Source organism: Diceros bicornis, chromosome 21 (genome assembly GCF_020826845.1).
Source record: "Diceros bicornis minor isolate mBicDic1 chromosome 21, mDicBic1.mat.cur, whole genome shotgun sequence".
NCBI classification, from domain to species: Eukaryota; Metazoa; Chordata; class Mammalia; order Perissodactyla; family Rhinocerotidae; genus Diceros; species Diceros bicornis.
Genome location: NC_080760.1, coordinates 32,004,822 through 32,025,041, shown reverse-complemented (window position 1 = coordinate 32,025,041; position 20,220 = coordinate 32,004,822).

The window sequence follows — 20,220 nt, the reverse complement described above, 5'->3', positions numbered from 1 at the left end:
ATTAGACTGTAATCTCCATGAGGGCAGAGCCAATACATGTTTTTGTTTATTATATCTCTGCAGCTAGTAGAGTGCTTGGCTCAAAGTGTGTAATAAATAAAATGTTTGTTAACTGAACAAATGGAAAAGATATACTTTATATCAAAGTTTTTTCCCCACCAAATGCCTTATAATAGGCACCCGGCAGCATAGAATTACTTTGCTTCTTTGCACACACACACCATGCTATTTTTCACTTTACCATTATTTATGCTGTTTTTCTGCCTCTAGTTCTCTTCTCTTAGCTTGACTAACTACTATTTATCCTTTAAGTTCAGAGTTATCTCTTCCTAGAGGACTTTTCTGACTCCTCTGGACTTAGTAGTTCACCTATCTCTGTATTCTCTTAACAACTAATAAATATTTCTATCTTACCAAATATATTTCTGGTTGCTCAGGTTAAAAATCTTGGTTCATCCTTGATTGCTTTTTTTTTCAATAGCCCACATAAAATTCTTCAACAAATCCTATAGATCCGTCTTCAAAAGATCTCGATTCCAAATATGACCCTATCTTATTATATCCGACCCTCTAATCTCTAGCATCATCTAATCTGCAATCTTGCAGGTATTATTCAAAAGTCTCCTAACTGATCTCCTGGATTTCACTATTGCCCCACTACTGTCTATTCTCAACCTAGGAGCTATAGTAATCCTTTTGTTTGTTTGTTTTGGTGAGGAAGATTGGCCTTGAACTAACATCTGTTCCCAATCTTGCTCTTTTTGCTTGAGGAAGACGGTCCCTGAGCTCACATCTGTGCCTATCTTCCTCTACTTTGTATGGGACACTACCACAGCATGGCTTGATGAGCAGTGTGTAGGTCTGCGCCCGGGATCCGAACCCACAGACCCCGGGCTGCCGAAGTGGAGCGTGCAAACTTAACCACTACGCCACGAGGCCAGCCCCTATAGTAATCCTTTTAAAACTTAAGTTATATCAGCACTATGCTCAAAATCTTCTGAATAAATCCAAATTTCTTACTGAGGTAGTAGCCTACAATACATGCCCCCAATGATTCTTGTCTCCTGCAATGTATGTCCTTGTGTAGTTTCCTCCCACATTGAATAGCGCTGACCTATGTAACCAATAGGACATTGTAGAAATGATGGTGTATGACTTCTGAGAGCAGGTCATAAAAGACAACAGTGGCTTCTGCCTTGCACTTTCTTAGATTGCTCTCTCTCTGGGAAAGCCAGCTGCTATGTTGTGAGGACAGTCAAGCATCGCTATGGAGAGGCCCATGTAGTGAGCAACTGAGGCCTCCCGACAAGAGCAGCAATAAGTTACCAGGCATTATCATAAGTGAGCCAACCTGGAAATGGATCCTCCAGTCCCAGTCAAGTCTTCAAATGACTGCAGCCCCAACAGACATCTGACTGCAGCTTCTTGAGAGAAACAGAGACAGAGCAACCAGCTAAACAATTCCTGGGTTTCTGACCTACAGAATCTTTGTGAGATAATACATGTTTACTGTGGTAAACTGCTAAATTTTGGAATCATTTGTTATGCAGCAATAGCTAACTAATATACTTACTATCACCAAAAGGACACCCTTGCTATGACTCCCCCCCCATTACTTCACTGGCTTCATCTCTTGCTAATCACCCTTTTTGCTCAACCCACTCTAGCCACATCAGCCTTTTCTTCAAACGAGGAATGCTTACATCTCAGGGTCATTGCCCTTGGTAGCTCTTTGCCCATTTCAGGTTTTTGTTCAAATATTGCCCTTTCGGTGTTCTCCTTCACCACCCCAAAAACCCTTCCCCCCTTTTCTGTTTTGTTTTCCTCTACAGCATTTATCAGTATTTGACATACGGGATGTTTTGCTTTGTTGTCGTTGTTTCTCTCCTTCCATGATAAAGTTACGCTCGGTGAGAGCAGAGATTGTTGTTGTTTTGTTTGTTTGTTGTAGTTTTTGTTCACTGAAATCTCTTTAGCATTTAGAACAGTAACTGGCAAATACTGAGTGGTCAATAAATACTTATTAAATGAATTAATGTTGTAGTCTTCTGCGTTCATATTAGTTATTTGCTTGTATATTTTCCCCATTTGATGATAAGCTCCTTAAAGTCAGGCACTATATCTTGTTCATCTTTTATTTCTGTCACCTACATGGTGACATCTGGAATAACAGATCCATTTACTAAAGTAGAAAAGGGTCTGAGTTATTTTTGGAGTTTATATCACAGAGAATATTTTAAGAAGTTAAATGTGAGTTTAAAAATGTATGGATTTAAAAATACTTCGAATGAGTCAATGATCTTGTGAAATTAGCAAAGATTACTCAGAAACAATTAAATAGCAAAAAAAAGTTGAATTTAAAATCAGCGGGACCAATTTATTATGTAGTTTTAAAACCAATTGCATTTGAACTCAATAATACATTAGACATAAAAATTATTTTCGTTGTATTTTAATACTCACTGAATTATTTTTCTTCACTTGAGCAAGTTGTATCTACCACTTTCCAAAAAAACTGCTTTTGTAAATCGGCAAACTAGAGCTCATGGGAAAATGTGATTTTTTGATAAGTATTTTCAACTATTAGAGAAAATTTGCAATTATATAATCATTTTCCCTGTACTTATATTTTTGTGTTTAAATAGTTTTATAGAAAGCAAGCTGAATTATATATGTTTCTTATATGATTTATAGTTATTGCTAATTATAAATTTCACAGGGGGAAAATGAATCAGTGAGGAATTGGATCTACCAATCAACTTGTCACTTTCTAAAGGCAACTTTTAAAAGACAAAAACTCTTTTATTTCTTGGAGAGAAGCTATATCAGCGTTGAACAAGTGCCAGAAAATTAGAAAGTTCAGTTGACTCATCCAAAGTCAAATATATTTAGAGGCAGAAACATGGCCGCAGCTCAGCTGTCTAAACTCCTGGGTAATTGTTTTGCTCACTATCCTATTCTGCTTCCTAATGTGTTAGGGGATGTTGTACAACAGGGGTATCTCTCCTCTGGGAGTTGAGCATGTCATTATGTGAAACAAGCCTGTTACTAAGGAAGTCATTGGAGGAGGGAGAGAAGGATGTGGGAGGAGGAAAATTATGCATATACTTGAGCTAAATTCTGCAACATTAAAATGCAAAATTCATAAGTTGCTAATTGTGATTAATGTCCAAAGACAACTTGGGGCTAGAAGTAGGAGATGGAGGTGGATCAATGGGGGAGGTTATTGCATCTAGCCCAAGAGATATGAGGTGTCATGTTCTGTGCCCAAGAGATGTTGGTGTAGGATGAGGGAAGTGTATAGCACTTTCTAAAATTTTGTATTATTATTATATTAGAAAAAAATAGATACATTTCTTATGAGAATTTACAGAGAATTAATACAGGAGGTAGTGAAAGTCAATATGCTACTGTTAAGGAAGCAGAATAGTTTAGTTTTTACTAAGTTTACTCACTTGGACTTGTAGAGTCAGTTCCAGTACTTTGACCATTGAGTATGATGTTAGCTGTGGATTTATTATATATGGACTTTATTATGTTGAGATATGTTCCTTCTATATCCAATTTGTTGAGAGTTTTTATCATAAAAGGATGTTGAATTTTGTCAAATGCTTTTTCTGCATCTATTGAGATGATCATATAATTTTTGTCTTTCATTCTATTAATGTAGTGTATAACATTTATTGATTTGCATATGCTAAATCATCTTTGCATTTCAGAGATAAATCCCACTTGATCATGCGCTAGAGCTGGTGGTGTGCACATGCTCAGCTGTGGAGGCCATCTGCAGGTGCCTGTGTAGTGTCAGGGGTTAGCTGCAAACACACGTGTAGTGGTGAAGGCCAGAGCCAGCAGCAAGGACCAGGGCTAACTGTGGGTGTACTAGCAGCTATGGAGCCCTGGCTGTCTGGGTGCTCTCCTCTGGCCACAGGGTCTCACCACAGGTGCATGCATGGCAGTGGAGGCTGGTGATAGGACTTGGGCCAGCAGGGTGCAGGTACACAGCCAGAGGTGCTAGTTGCAGGTGAGCCCAGTGCTGCAGGCCAATGACAGGAGGCAGGGCCGGAGCTTTGCCCAAAGGCAGCCTTGAGAGCCTTGGCCGTAGGGGTGCACCCTCGTGGCTGCAGAGTCTCCCCAAGGACAGACACACACAAACAAATGGCTGTGGAGGCCCATGTCTGGACTTGGCTGAGATTATGCAGGTACACAGCTGGAAGGGCTAGCCACAGAGGTCAAGGCATGTGTGTTGCACTTGCACAGCCACAGAGGCCACGGATGGCTGCAGGTATGGATCCCAGGCTGGGGGTGGGGGCGGAGGAGGCAGCTCCCAGGGCGTCAGGAGGCTGGCACCTGTGAATGCGAAAACCTGAGGGGCGAAAAACGGGTGAAATCTGCAGATGGTCCTTGGCAGCTCTGCTGGCCATTGGTTTCTTCAGTGGCTCAAGCTGCTGGTTTTCTCTGCAGAGCAGGTAACTGGGAACCGCTGTCCAGCGGTTGACACCGGTAGCCACTACCCTTCTTGCTTATTCCTAACTGTTTCTATGTGTCTCAGTTTTGCTGGTCTCTGGGTGGGGTGAAACTGAAGCAGGTCCTTTGTGTAGTGCCTGAAAGCCTGCAGAGGCTGGTCGTTCACCGGCTCTCTCTTTCCTGGGAGGGGAACTCTTTCTAGCTGGGAATTTCCCTCTAGGCACTGAGCAGTGCTGGCCCGGGGCCATGATGTGGGCAATATGGCTTCCTTCCCTCTTGGTGCGATTATTTTCAGGTTTTTTTGTTCCACTGCATTGCTGAAGGTTCTTAACTGGACTTCTGAGCTCTCCCAGAGCTGTTTTTGTTCATGAATATCTGTTTAACTGTTGATCTTTGTAGGGGAATAGAGGCTACAGTCTCCTATACTGCCATCTTGGTGACGTCTTCTTGAGTTCAAGTTTATTAAATCACCTTGCACATTGTTTTATAAATGGGGAAAACCCCAATTAATATCATAATTGGAAAAGACTTTAAATCATTATCTAGTTAGTCTAACTCCTATTACTGGACAAAAATCAGCTCAATTTGGAAATATGTGTAAGTACATGTGTAAAAGCCTAGGATTTGATTTTAAAACCAACTTGTACGCATGGTTGAGCAGCCCATCTGTGTGGTGGAGTTGATGCCCATATGATCACTCGTGACCATTGGGGCATGACAGCTGCTGGGTGAATGCTTCCCCTATTCCAATCCCTAAGGGGACAATGCTGGGATGCATTTCACAAGGCTCCAATGAGGGTACCATGGAATTAAGACCAGTGGCCCACTTGATAACACACTCTTGATCTGTTTGCAGAGATAGTGTACTTTTTTTTTGGTAGAGTTTATGTTTGATAAGCTTTGTATTTTGACATTTTTTACCTGTTAGGTTTAATTATTTTGATAACTACTCTTGAATGTTGGTTAAAGTATTTTGTTTTCCTAATTTATATTGCTATTTCTTACGTAAAGATGTTTAAAAAACATCGATTCAAGTATCTCAACAAGAGGTATGTCCTTTTTTAAAAAAAAAAAAAAAACCTGGGTATTCGAAATTTTGGTATCCTGGGGGGGGGATTTGATACTTGTATGTGTAAATATATATTATATAGCAAAATCTTGTATGTAGATAAACAAATACAGCTAACCTTATTTTCAACAAACATCTGCCCCTTAGAGCTGGCATAAACTTTTATATTTTATTTGATAAATACTACCGCATTACAAAGATTCTTGCCCTCTTCTCCTTATTTTTCTTCAAAAATTTTAATAAATAGTTTTTATGCCTCTCAGAAGATAAATAGATTTCACTAACACTATCCTTTTTTTTTAAAATGGCAGTCTTAAAATTAGCCTTAAAGTGGTATTTTTAAAGGTTTAACAATTTAGAAGAAATGTAGTTTCATCTTTGATTTTAAAATTAAATTTTAAAAAGATATTTATTATGCTTCACCGAAGTTCATTTGCCTAATCATCCTACACTCCACTTTAATCACAAATCTAAAAATGACAAGGAAGCAAGTTGAGTTTTGATCAGTTTCAGAAAGTACAATTCTGGGATAAATAGATTCAAATCAATATCTCACATTCTCTATAGCTATAAGTACTGGTTATTGTGATGCCTTTGAGCAGAGATGTCAGATAAAATACAGTTCACACACTTAAATTTGAATTCCAATAAACAATGAATAATATTTAAGTTGTCCCAAATGGACACAAAATATTAATAATATTACTTTATAATTATATAAAATTAAAAATATTATTTATAATGTATCAACAATAATATTAAAATATTGTATTAATAAAATATATTAATTATTATATTAATAAACTATTATTCATTGTTTATTGGAAATTCAAATTTAACTAAGAGTTGTGAATTTTTATTAGATCTTGCAATCTTACCTTTGTGTGATCAAGAAAATGATTATTTTTATTAGGTACATTTGTTTAATATGCCAGCATGGATTTAATGGATCATGAGATGGGAAATCTGTCCTAAACAGGTAAATTAAGACCTGGTAGTCACAGTATTTGTGGTAAATAAATACTGTGACTTCAGTTATATTTAGCTTCAATAGTGTAGTTCTAAACCAACTCATGTCCAGAATAAAGTTTTTGCAATTTACAAATAAGACTTATTTCCTAGATTTGATGGATTAGCATCCATTTGGCACTTCCCTACTGACAGAAACAGGGTGTTGGGGTGAGAGAGGTGTTGGATTCATTAAGGTAGTTTCAGCTGTTAGAACTCAGATGTGAATTTGCCTTGTAATCAGTTTCATCAAAGTTGGTGTTTTCAACATCGTTATGAAGGTTGCAAATGAAGGTTTAAATTAACCCCTACTGCAATGCCAGACACTGTGTGGGTTCTCCTTACCATTAATTTCATTTAATTGGAAGAGGAATTTCAACATGTGGCTAGAGTGGTTACTGACTTTGAGTACATTAAAAGAGTTTTCTCTGAATTCTCTCTTCTAGTCGTTTTATTTTATTTTTTGATAAAAAATCATTCTCTCTTCAAATAGTGGAATTTAGCGCTCTTTTCTGAACTGAATCGAATGAGGGCCCCACTTCTCCACTTGTTAATTCAGATCTCTGGGAGTAATGGAAGTATTTGCAAATATTTAGCACCTACACCTCAATCTTTCATCTTCAAAAATCTTATTTTTATTTAAGAGTAGAGTGTATGACCAAGAACAACAGTTTACAGTGTTATTTTGATTAAACGAAAACAGTCATGGAATTCGAGTGGTTCCATCTGAAACAGACAGCTTAGACTGATACAGTGTGGAAAGCGTGTGGAATCACAGAAGAATTAATGTGAAGTATATGATTGGGCACTGGGAAGGGCTTATGAATACTGTCAATTTGAGATTTTTTAAAAGTATCTAAATGTGTTTACACAGCTGGATATTCAGTTTCAGCTTGATCTCTTTTCTTCATGTTTCCAGGTTATTTACAAATGTGTTTCCCTTTGCTTTTTTCCTGTGTGCATTTTGTTTTCCAAGTTTGGATTTTAAAAACTCAGATGATAGTAACGTAATATTTGTGAAATATTTTCTGGGAGTTTTGTTTGTTGCTGTATTATCAGCATTAGGAGAATAAGAGGCAGCTGGAACATAAATTTGTCTAATTAAAGAAAATAAAAATTAATTTTATAAAACACATTTCTACATGGATTGTTCATTTTTTGTATCTTGGGTTAGTGTTGCCAATATCCAAATTTGGGCAATATTCTGAAATAGCATCTCTATTTAATATTTATATTTTCCTCTTTGTATATCCTTGATTATTGCCAGAATTCTTTAAACTTAATCTAAAGTCAGTGCAATGTAAGAGATGGAAAATGTGACATGAATTTTAAAGATCTCTGTCCTGTCCCAAGCCCAATTGCTGACTGTTTGATTTAGAGAAGTTATTTAACCTCTCCATGCCCTAGATTTCTCTCTTGTGAAATGGAGTGTTATTTTTCAACTGCCTTCTTCATTTAGTATCAGGAGGCCTAATGAGATAATGTGCCAGAATGATTATCCGGAATCATCTTTTTCGGGAGAACATAAGCTCACAGGCACAAAGGCCAATCCATGTGAGCTGGATAGAGGCCTTCCTCCTCCATTAGTTACATGCAGATTGAGAACTTGCTGCAACTATTCTTGGCCACAAAATCCACAAGGGCATGCGTATATCCAGGACAGAGAAGGGCAAAGCTCTGAGAAATCCAAGAAGGGAAGGTGGGAAAGTATAGGGGTAGAAAAATGATTAGAAATCCACAAAGACCTGTATTAAAATTTATTACCAGCTATCGTAATTTGTGTTTTGTTCACTGATAAATTGGTTAGAACAATGCCTGGCACTTAGCAGAAGTTCAATAAATATTTTTTTGGATGAAGGAATTACTGTGAGTTTCTCTCTCCTGATGCACCAGGATTCTTCCTATAATTGACCTTTAAGGGCCTATTTTCCTTTGTTCTTGAGAGGAATCTTGGCATGCAATAGTATTCAAATGGAGTATTTGTTTTACACCAGATTTTTTGGTGTAATTGACTTCCTATTATTACTTGGTGTTTGTCTTTTCCAGTATAGTTCATATATACCTATGGATTGAGATGGTTTCTATATATCATTGCTTTATCCCATTCCTTAGGAGATTTTCCCACTCCTATAGAGCAAGAAATTCTGCTTGAACAAACAAATCTGTTAGCAGGCAGACAAATAGAATACCTTGCAGCTGGAGCTGGATCTTTCCCTTCGGCTGAGAATAAATCTGCTTGAAAAGGTGACTGTGGACAGAGCTGGAGGGAACATCTCTCTCTTGGCCCCTGAGGGAACATGTATTCCCTGGCACAAAGGAGAAAATCAAACTGTCTCATTCTTCTAAATGAGATGAGTGCATTTTTCCCTATGCAAGTGGTTCCCAATCTGTTTTGGCTTGAGGCCCACCACGGTCCCTGCTTCCTGCAATGTACTTTTACTAGAATTCCCATGGCAGCTGCTGCTCTAACATTTTTTAAAAAGTTCTCTCTCTTTCTAAAGGGAACCTTAGTTAATAAATGTGTAAACTTTCCTTTGCTTAAACCCATGTGTCTGGCTGATGATCACATCATCTTTTCCAGACGATAGCAATTTCAGTGACTTCACAGCCTCCCATGCATCCGCGCACCCCGAGGGTCCATTTCCACTCACTATCATGAAATATAACTCCACTTTTCTGTGCCAATTTTGCAAGTTCATTTTTCCTTGAGATTTGTATATGGCATGTCTGGCAGCCAATAAAGGACAAAATAACAAATTATGGGTCAAAGACTTCTGTTTCTGGCATTATGGAGGACCAGCTATGCCGAGAACGCCCTCGTAGTATCGCACACCTAAAAAATGCTGGATTAAATGCTACATCTTACTAAAAAGCATAGCTGAACTAGCAGTAAAGTAACGGAAATAATCAGTGGCCAGAAATGTTTCAGTCCAGATGTGTAAGCAAGTGCTAGATTTGGCATCTGCCTGAGAGCAGCTCTAATGACTGGTAGTTTAGAAAGAGTTATAATAGGCACAAATTAGCAGAGGACAGGAGACAAAGCTGAGGGCCCCTGTAGAGTGGGAGAGAGCAATGAGAATCTTGAATAAAATTTGGACACCAAAGAATGACATATTTTTGGGGCCGGCCCCATGGCGTAGCGGTTAAGTGCGCGCGCTCCGCTGCTGGCGGCCCGGGTTCGGATCCCGGCGTGCACAGACGCACTGCTTGTCAGGCCATGCTGTGGTGGCGTCCCATATAAAGTGGAGGAAGATGGGCACAGATGTTAGTCCAGGGCAAGTCTTCCTCAGCAAAAAGAGGAGGATTGGCATGGATGTTAGCTCAGGGCTGATCTTTCTCATTAAAAAAAAAAAAAAGAATGACATGTTTTTAAGGAACAAAAACTTTTACACAGAAGGCCTAGGCTTGCTTGTCTATGCCAACCTTGACTCTTGGTGGGAGCAGGGAAAAAAATCCTCTTTGAAGATTCCTAACCACAACTTTGTGTTCACACAGATTTGTGGCGGGAATTTATACTGCTTATGTGACCTCCCCTCCACCCCCCAAAAAAGCTAAAATTGGAGCTTAAAGTGATCTCAGGTTGATACTGGACATTTAACAACAGGTACATACTGGGTGTTGACAATCAGAACTAACTGTTGACCATAGTATAGAATGCTCACTCTGTGTGTCAGGAAGCAATGGCAGGTCCCAGGAGAGGGGCCGGGGCAGTAGATGGGCGTGGCACTCAGGAGTCTCAAGGCAGCAGCTGTTTAACAGTTGGCATTGCCATTTTCCATTGTTTAATAATTGATGTAGGGATATCAGCCTTAGCCGTGGTTAAGTCACTCAATTGTTCCGAGTCTTAGTTTCCTTCTCTTTTCTGACCTGCCTACCTCACCGGATATTAAAATAATGTCTGTGAAAACACTTTGTGAAAAAACAAGTAGCGGCCAATGGAGGTACGGTTTTTACACAGTTTCACTTCAGTGTACCAGGTAATGCTTTATGGTCTGAAATAATTTAGTTAGTTCCTCCAAGTGCCTTAAGTGGAGGTTTCGTATGATATTCTCATCTGAATTTCTATTGGATGAATAATGCTTGCTGTTAAAGGAAATGTGGTGAAAGATGGTCAGTTAAGTATACTTTGGGGAGAAATTTCACAAAAGCATAACTCTCTCCTTGGAACAAAACTCTCGCAAGTACTTAAAAATGGGGATGAATGCTGGAGGTGTTAATCAGGAAGGTGACAAGTATAATGGTGACAGTCTTGCTGGGGGGCATTGCTGAAGAGGTGCCAATAGCTTAGGAGCTGCTGTGGAGGCCAAAGAGGAAGGCCCTGAAGGGAGTGGTGAATTGGGTGGGTGGGCAGGAGCTGGCTCCTCTTCTCTAAAAAGGAAGCAAAGAGATCAAAGGGAAAAAGTTAAAGCCCCTCAAAGGAAGAGATATTAAGGAAAGGTTAAACATTAAACCAAGGAACAAAAGACCTCAAGCTTCCCCACTGCACATATACCAAACACCACCTCTGGTATTAAGCGCATCAAAGGAAACCTCGTCTTTAAACTGTTAACCCTTTGTTTCCTTCTGTTGTCAGGAAGTAGAGTATGGATCATAAATGGGGGTCATCCAGGGTGAAGAATAAGCAGCCAGTGACTGCATGGGTCAGTCAAAGAAAGGCCTCCACCAGGGCAAAGTACAAGGTAAACGACGACATAGGTCATCCAGTGAACCAACTCTCCCTGGTGCAGGCTTGAGTGCTCCAGAATCTCCAAATAGGGGAAGCAATGGAGTTGGAAGTGTATGGTGAAGGAAGGGCCTAGTGCCAGAGAATTTGTCTTGAACAATGATTTTGAGTAATGAAGAATGGGTTTCTATTTAGATTTTATGTTATAGCTTAAAAAGAAAAAGTAAATCCTTCTAAATATATTGTTACTCACACTTGACACAGACTGAGAATCGGTGGTCCATATTAAAGGCTACCGAAGAGAGCCGGTAGAAATTATGAGGGAGCTTAAGACCTTCTGCTCCGACTCCCTGCCACCTCTTTGTGCCACCACTGGTCAGAGAATGGAAGGGAAATGAGGAGCTGACCTTTTGTGTCCCTGCCTGAAGTAGGGTTATTTCTCCCCACAGTCTAGTCTCATACATTAGGCTTTTTTCCTTCTTTCCAGAGTTTCTTGTCTTGGAACTTCTATATCATCACCCCCATTTCCAAAGTTCTGAAAACCTATAAACATGACCACTTCCTTACCAAAAGAATCCAAAAAAAATTATTGTGATATATAAAGTGAGGTAGTATGAGGACAGGCTAACTCTCCTTTCTTGTCGGTTGTATAATATACAGGGAGCATTCTTATAGAGGCCTCAACACTTGGGTTTGACTTTTAGCTCTGCTATTTATGAGCTACGTAATCCTGGGGCCCATAATCTGACCACACTGGGTCTTAATTTTTTTCAGCTATTAAGTAAGAGTTTGGGGCTTTAATAGTTGACCTGATTGTCTCCTTTCTTCTAAACATCCTGTAACTAAATTATTCATATGGGAATGAGAGGGTTTTTTTTTTTTTTCTTTTTTTACCCTTTAAACTCTGGGACAGGAAAATAACATACATTTAGCAAAGCTTCCTCTCAACTTATCTTGGGTGGGCCAAGTGAGATTCCCATGGGTATTCCCTCCTATTCTCTTCCTTTAAAATTGAAATTAAGTGTTAGGTTAAATCTGACTACTCTAAACTCCCCAAGCCATCTGTACTACTCCTTCAGAATTATTTATCACATTTTATTTATTTATTTATTTAAATTTTTTGTTTATTGAAGTAACATTGGTTTATAACATTGTATAAATTTCAGGTGTACATCATTATACTTCTATTTCTGCATAGATTACATCATGTTCACCACCCGAATACTAACTACAACCCATCACCACACACTTGTGCCGAATTATCCCTTTCACCCTCCTCCCTCCCCCCTTTCCCTCTGCTAACCACCAATCCAATCTCTGTCTCTATGTGTTTGTTTATTGTTGTTATTATCTACTGCTTAATGAGGGAAATCATACGGTATTTGACCTTCTCCCTCTGACTTATTTCACTTTGCATAATACCCTCAATGTCCAACCATGTTGTCACAAATGGCTGGATTTCATCATTTCTTATGGCTGAGTAGTATTCCGTCGTGTATATATACCACATCTTCTTTAACCATTCATCCCTTGATGGGCACTTAGGTTGCCTCCAAGTCTTGGCTATTGTCAATAATGCTGCAATGAACACAGGGGTGCATGTATCTTTACGCATTGGTGTTTTCATGTTCTTTGGATAAATACCCAGCAGTGGAATAGCTGGATCATATGGTAGTTCTATCCTTAATTTTTTGAGGAATCTCCATACTGTTTTCCATAGTGGCTGCACCAGTTTGCACTCCCACCTATTTATCACATTTTCAATTACTTGTTCAGTGTCTGTCTTTCCAGTTAGATTATAAGCTTGGTGAGAGTAGGAATCACATATATGTTCTTTGCCATCCTATTCCCAGCAGTTAGTGCCTGGTGCATTATAATTACTCACCACAACTTGGATAAATGAATGAACGAATGAATGAATAATTTTATAAATAAAAAGGATGAAAATCTAAAGTCTAGTAAGGGTTAATAGACTTAATCCAAAATTAAAAAAAATAGTTGACATTGATTGCTTTTATTATTTACAGACCATTAGAAATAATTATCATATTCATCTAGCAGAACTGGGACTCTAGCTGTTTTGATGAAAATCTTAAAGAGATAAGGGAATATTTATCTCAGTACTTGTGACTTTCTGCCTGATTGTTACTAGTCTCTGTGGATCTCTAGTGTCACTTAAAGTTCAGAACACAGTCTACAGCTGATTATCCCTCTGCTACCTAAAGGCCAACTTGGTGGCATCTTTAGCATCTTATTGCCCCAGGTACAATTTTATAGACAGTCCCAGTCCAATCACTATCAACTATAGTGATTCAAAGTTAATTTGCCTTCATGACCTATTTATATCAGCTGAGGTCATTAACTCTCCTTTGTGACATGGCTTGAGTTGTTAATACAGTGTTCTTCTGACATACAAACTATCTAAGGAAGTATGTTAGTTAATTTTCTGAGCTCTATTAATCTTTTCAAGTTACTATGTTGTTATTAAGAAGTTATTGATCCTTCACTATTCTAGTAGGTAGAATCGTGAAACTGTTATCTTCCTGGTGGAGTTCTTTTGTTCCTTCATTCACAGAGCATGTTTTAAGCCCCTGCTGTGTGCCAGGCACTACAGAAACAGTAGTAAATTCCTGCCCTCAAAGAGTCCCTGTCCCACTGTCTAGTGGGAAGTATGGTTGCACAGTCAACTGGCCATTACAATACAGTTGATTTATGTTATGCCAAGAGTTAACCTAGAATGCTCTGGAGCACATGGGAGGAATACATTATAAGATTGGAGGAGGGGACACTAAAGGCTTCTCAAAGCAAGTGGAATCTGAGAAGTAAGTAAGATTTTGTCTCTTGCTATTTCTTCTAACCTATTCTTGAAGAGTTTAATCTTCCACTGCCAAGCAGCTCATTGAGGTATTTTCTTAAATAATTCCTTTCCTACGAGAAGTTCTGGTACAGTATTGGTTGTTGAAACCACATTTTAATGGGCTACACATTATTAACTGAATAGTAGAGAAGCAGGAAGGAGGATTTAAGCTGAGTTGTAATGGAGAAACTGTGTGTGTGTGTGTGTGTGTGTGTGTGTGTGTGTTCTAAGCATATGAAAAAGTGACAGCCAAGAGCATAGAGGAAGAGGTATGCTGGCCTATTTTGTGAAGGAATGAGTAGACTAACGTATTTGGAGAGGAATATTTGTAGGGGTACTTGAAGCTAAGTTTTAAAGCTCATTCTGGGCCACTTTCTTCAAAGCTTTGACTATGAGACTTAGGAGTCTGGACTTGTTTTTGAATCATGAGGTATTACATTCCCCATCCCATCCATGCACAACTCAAGACCCTTTGTATGCGTATGAAATCTTTCATGATTTTCCAGCTTTATGTTACTGAACTACTTATGTGTCACCAACACATTATTTGGTTTCACAATTACAAACCTTCACATACGCACGTGTGCTCACCACCTTGTACATTAAGTATTCTTCAAATTCTGGTTTTGCGACACCCGAGTGAATATTTCTCGGCAATATTTCTGCTCTTCTTCCTCACCTCCCATTAAACTAATGATTTTATTTCTTTACTTATGATCTTTATACTATTATATATATGATTATATTTATTTGCATATGTATTATCCCTAATAGACTGTAAGATATAGGAAGCCAAGGAACCTCTCTTCTTCTTCCTTTTGTCCTTCTCCCTCCTCCTCCTCCACTTCTTCCCCCACTTCTCTCTCCTCCTCCTTTTTCTTTTCCTTCTCATTCTCCTTCTGTTTTGACACCTCAGATCTAGCTCAGTGCCTGAATTATAGTAAACTCTATGTATTTCACCTGCATTAATCTGAAGTGCTGTGTGACTGTGGGAAATTTATGACACCTCTTTGAATCTAATTTTCCTCTTTTACAAAGTGGAGATAGAAAGTACTTCGTCCAATTATCTTGGATATTAAATGCGACTGAACGTGTAGACTGCTTAGGATAGTACCTTGCATATAAGATACATTCAAGACTGTTCATCTATTAGCTATCATTAGAATATTTAACTGAATGTAATCTTATAGATGTGGGCCCCTATTTGGTACAATCTTGGAGTAGTGTTGCAATCAAATAAACTTAGTCCTATAGCAAAAATAATATAAATCTTTTACATATATTTCTCAGAGAACCTCAAAGGGGACTCAGATATAATCTACCACACCTTGTAACATCTGCTTTCCTTTCCTTCCTGATTTTTTCAAAGCTCACAGATACTTCATAGATGCTCTGTCTGCAAACCACCCAAATGGGAGAAAAGTAAAAATGGGGATATTAATTTATCTTTAGCAGGGTGTATCAGTTTGTGTGTGCATGTATATGCATCCAAATTTATTTGTACCTTCACTAGTGTTTAATCTTTATCTGATTATATCATAAGGTGTTAGAAGAACACAGAAGAGGGAAAATCACTGTTAACAGAAGTGATTGGGGAAGGCTTGATGGGGTAACTGAGACTTAGCTCAGGGTAGAGTTTGACTAGGCATGCAAGCAAGTGGAAGATATTACAAGAGCAAGAAACAGAATGGGCTATGCTAAGGTACAGTACGAAGAATGATCAGATGTGTAAGGGACATTGGCTGGGTGTTTTGGAAAATTAGATAGATAAATTAATTCAACACTGCTATTTAAACTGAATTGTCTGAGTACCACTCAGAGGGAATGTGGTAATGAATATTCATAGTGGAGAGTGAAGATCATGAGATTAGACCTATCAGATTTTCCTGGTTAGTCAATATTTTGACCTTGAAACAGATACAGAAGTCTATGGTGTCCTGGTTGCTCAAATTCCATGAACTTTGAGAATACTCAGATCTCTAGGTCCAAACTTTTAAAATGAATCACAAATATCTTATGCCAGAACGTGAGTGGGATGGGCCCTCAATTTATAAGTGACTCAGCAAATATCAAAGCAACATAAGGTTTGCACTTTATCCAATTATTTTTCTTTAAAGACTCCATGCTTTATTCATGTACTTAGAGTTGCCAGAAAAAATACAGGCTGCAGCAAGTAATTTTTTAAATATAAGTATGTCCCAAATGTTTCAGGGTGTATACTTACACCAAAAATTTGTCTGTTGCTTATCTGAAATTAAAATTTAACTGGGCATCCTGAATAAGGCAAATACTATGTGCATATTTCACAAAGATAAGAGTTTATAGTATTTAATAAAGCAATTCACATGCCCAGTCAGGGTTTTTATTTAAAATGAATCTTAACTTCTTTCAGCCTCCACCATACATACGCCTACTGATTGAGGGAGGGAAAGTCCACAATGGATTCTAAGGTGTTTTAGTGAAAATACTTAGCTTCTCTTCTCTAATGTCTTTGATTGATGTGATTAAATTATTCTTTAAGATATTTCCATTTGTATAATATTTTAACAACAACAACCAAAAAGATCTGGCATAGAAATCTAATTTTAAATAATCTATTTTCCTGACATAGTTGCCTATTACTCAAAGCTGCTATCTTCAAACAGAATTGGATCACATGCAGAAATAGACAATTACGTTAAAGTATTCTGTGTCTGAAGGGAGTTTTTATAAAGCATGCTTTGTCTTAAGTATAGTTTTGATGTATTATTCAAATACTTGACTTAGATAAATAAAACATATTAACATGGAATTCTTTAGATTAATACGTTTCTTAGGAAAACATTCCAGAGTGGAACTTTAGATTTGAGTAGGGAGTAATTCAGTGTCCTCCTGTAATTTCTTATTGTTGGAGGGCTAAACAATTTCGCCAGGAAACAGTTCAGAGTAAATGCAATTTCTCTCTGTGTCCTACACAGAGGCTCACCAAATTAGTTTCGAAAATGGCAGTGCAACATTTTGAAAACAGGGCATGAGGAGAATTTCAACCATTTATCCTTGGTTAAGAGGAAGATACAACATAGATGCTTTTGCTTGGCGGTGCTTATATATTTATTATATTTTGGGAATGTGAAATAATTAAAAGAATTATAGACCTTGCTGATTTTTTAAAAATAAGTTCCCCATATGTAGAAAAGAATTAATTTTTTTTAACTGATGGTAAGCCTATATATAATTAATGAGGAAATCTGTTATTTGTACGACAGAAAAGCCAGAAGGACACCCATTCCACTATTCTATCTCTAGGCAGGAAGGTAGAAGAGCTATTAGAGAATAAAAGTCTCCACATTTTTATTCCTAAAAAAATATGCAAGGGCTAGGACTATTCTTTGAAAAAGCTTTTTTCAGAAGCTCACAAGAGTGCTTGCATAATTGAAAGAAAGATGTTAATTGTGTATTTTTGTGATTGTCTTTCATTGTTATAAGGACATGCTTATGACTTACAGAGAGAGTGATGGCAAGACAACTAGTTAGTAGCTATAAATTAAGATAGGCTGGCATTTAATATGCATTCAAGAAATGTTTATAAAATGAAGGAATGAATGATTATGTTGATGTTTCTAATACATATAAAAATTTTAAAAATTGTCCACAATTTAGAAGCTTTCTTTTTTTAAAAGGATTGAATAATTAGATAAACTACTTGGAACAGAGAGGTGAGACTAATGAGGGAAGTGATTGAAGAAAAATGGATAATAGCTGTGGGGCTTTTGTTTTTCTGAATGGGGTATGCAAGTTGAGGGTAAAAAACTAAATTGCTCAGAATTATAGAGGGGATTTTTTAGAGACTGGGTAAAAAGAGAGGAAGAAGAGAAAACAGCAGTAGAAAGGAATAGATAGATATAATATGAAATTTTTATTAAATTACTATTGTATGGAGCAAATTATTTTCTGCACTCCCCTATGAAATTTTCTGTAAAATACTTGCATTTCCATTTAATGTGTTGTGGAGTTGGCTCTATCTTGGGGATTTGGTCAAAGTGCTAAATATAATTAGAAGGTGGGCCTTCATTGGACAAGGCATTGGACCTCCAATGTCCATGGAGTTCTTATACATCTGGATATCAGGCAAATGTCTATTCATTTCCTTGCTCAGAATTCATCAATGGCTGTCCATAATCCACAGCAGTGATTTTTCAAATTAGGTGGAAAGGAGGAGATGCTGTATCAATCATCTGAGACATTTTTCAAAACACATATGGTAACCATGTGTGTTTGGAAAAGGCTTCCCATGTGATTCTCCTGTTTTCTCCCCAGAGCCTTTGTCCATTAGTGAATGACTGACCTATAGGATGAAACTCAAACTAGCATAGTGCAGAAGACTGTCAAGCTGTGGTCCATTCTTCTCTGTTCAACATTACCTAGCTACACCTGCTTCCAGCTTTATACTCTGGAAACAGGAAACAACTTATACATATTGTTTCCAGCCCTACCCTTTTCTATGCATTTGCAAGTTCTGTTCACTCCTCTTGGAATATCCCTTTCTCTACTACCTCTCCTGGTCAATGCCTATCATTCTGCTAATGCCTGCTCCCTATTCCTGTAATACCTCTACTTAACTAGTTCTGCATGCTATTTGCATGGCCGTTTTTGTCTAGGCTATGAGATCTTTCAGGACTGGAGCTGTCTTTCTTTCTTTGTACTCCCAGAGGACATTATAAGGTCAAACATGTAGTAGTTTCTTAATAAATATAAGTTAAGACTGAATGAAGAAAGCAAAGAATGGAGCTTTAGGTTTGATGGGGTGGTGGCAAAGGCAGATACTCTGTGTCTCTGCTGCCCATTTTATTTCCAAGAAAGCATCAGAGATAAACCCCATCAGCATATTTGTGAACTCCAACCACTTCCTTTTTTAAAACATTTCATAGATCTGTTTGAGATAGATTGTCTGATACAATTTTTTTTGTTGTTTTCACAGCATAGGACCTAATAGATTGGATTATACTTTTTTCTCTTTTTAAAAGGAGAGCAAAATTGCTATTAAAAATGGCAACCATTTATAAAACTAGAGTGACACAGATATTAATCCACATTAGAGAAGATTTTGCTTAGAGACTTTGAGAATCCACAGTTCTATTTGCCATAAAGGAGAACCAACAAATTGATATGAAAAGGAGGGGGAAGTAGGGTCAAGAGAAGAAAAAAAATTTAATTGGTTATTGTATTTGCATACCTTCTGTGAGGCATCCAGTAAAAAAGAAAAGAAAAGAAAGAAAATGATATGGGAAGGAGAAAGGAGAAGCGTGGGAATGAAAAAATGAAAGAGTAATGAGTAAGTGTAGGGGTTTTGGCCTTTAGTGAGGCACCTGGATTGATGGCCTGTGTTTAAATCCAACACCTAACTTACTGTGAGCAGTGCTATGTCCAGGAATATCATGAGGTTGAAATTAAGACCCTGCCTGTTCCGGCCACACTGACCTTGTAGACAGATCTTGGGTAAACTGAAAGAGCCCTACCTAGTATTGGCAGCTTAGGCCTCTAAGTTGGTGGAAGAGCCTCAGTTATCTTCAGCTCTGGGGCGAGAGGCTCTGCTGCCCTCATCCTGAAAACTGCACACTGAGAAACCACCATTGTTGAGCATCATTGTACGATCCTGGGTCCCCAATTGTTTTTTCAGTAGAACGGGATTTTGCTGGACTTTGGTTTTGGTTATGAATTATGCTCAGGTGACATGAAATCTTCCAGTAGGGGGCGGAGACTGCACTAGATTGCTTCAGTGATATATTTTGGTGTAGTGTGCCTGGATGTTGCCAGCAGTAGGCGAGAAAATCTGGACTGCATCAGCTCTCATTTTCAGCACTGATGCCATGTGGCAGCCACATTAACAAACTGTAGTAACATATGGAACCCTCTGGTGGATAGGTGAGATTTTCTGGTTTTCTCTTTACATGCTGACAGTGACTAGGACTTAGTAAGTACTCCCAGGTGACTTTTGAATGCATCACAAGAAAGATAACCAGGGCCAGCCCCGGTGGCCTAGCGATGAAGTTCAGTGTGCTCCACTTCAGCAGCCTGGGTTCGGTTCCTGGGTGTGGACGTACACCACTTGTCTGTCAGTAGCCATGCTGTTGCGGCTGCTCACATACAAAAAAAGAGGAAGATTGGCAGTGGATGTTA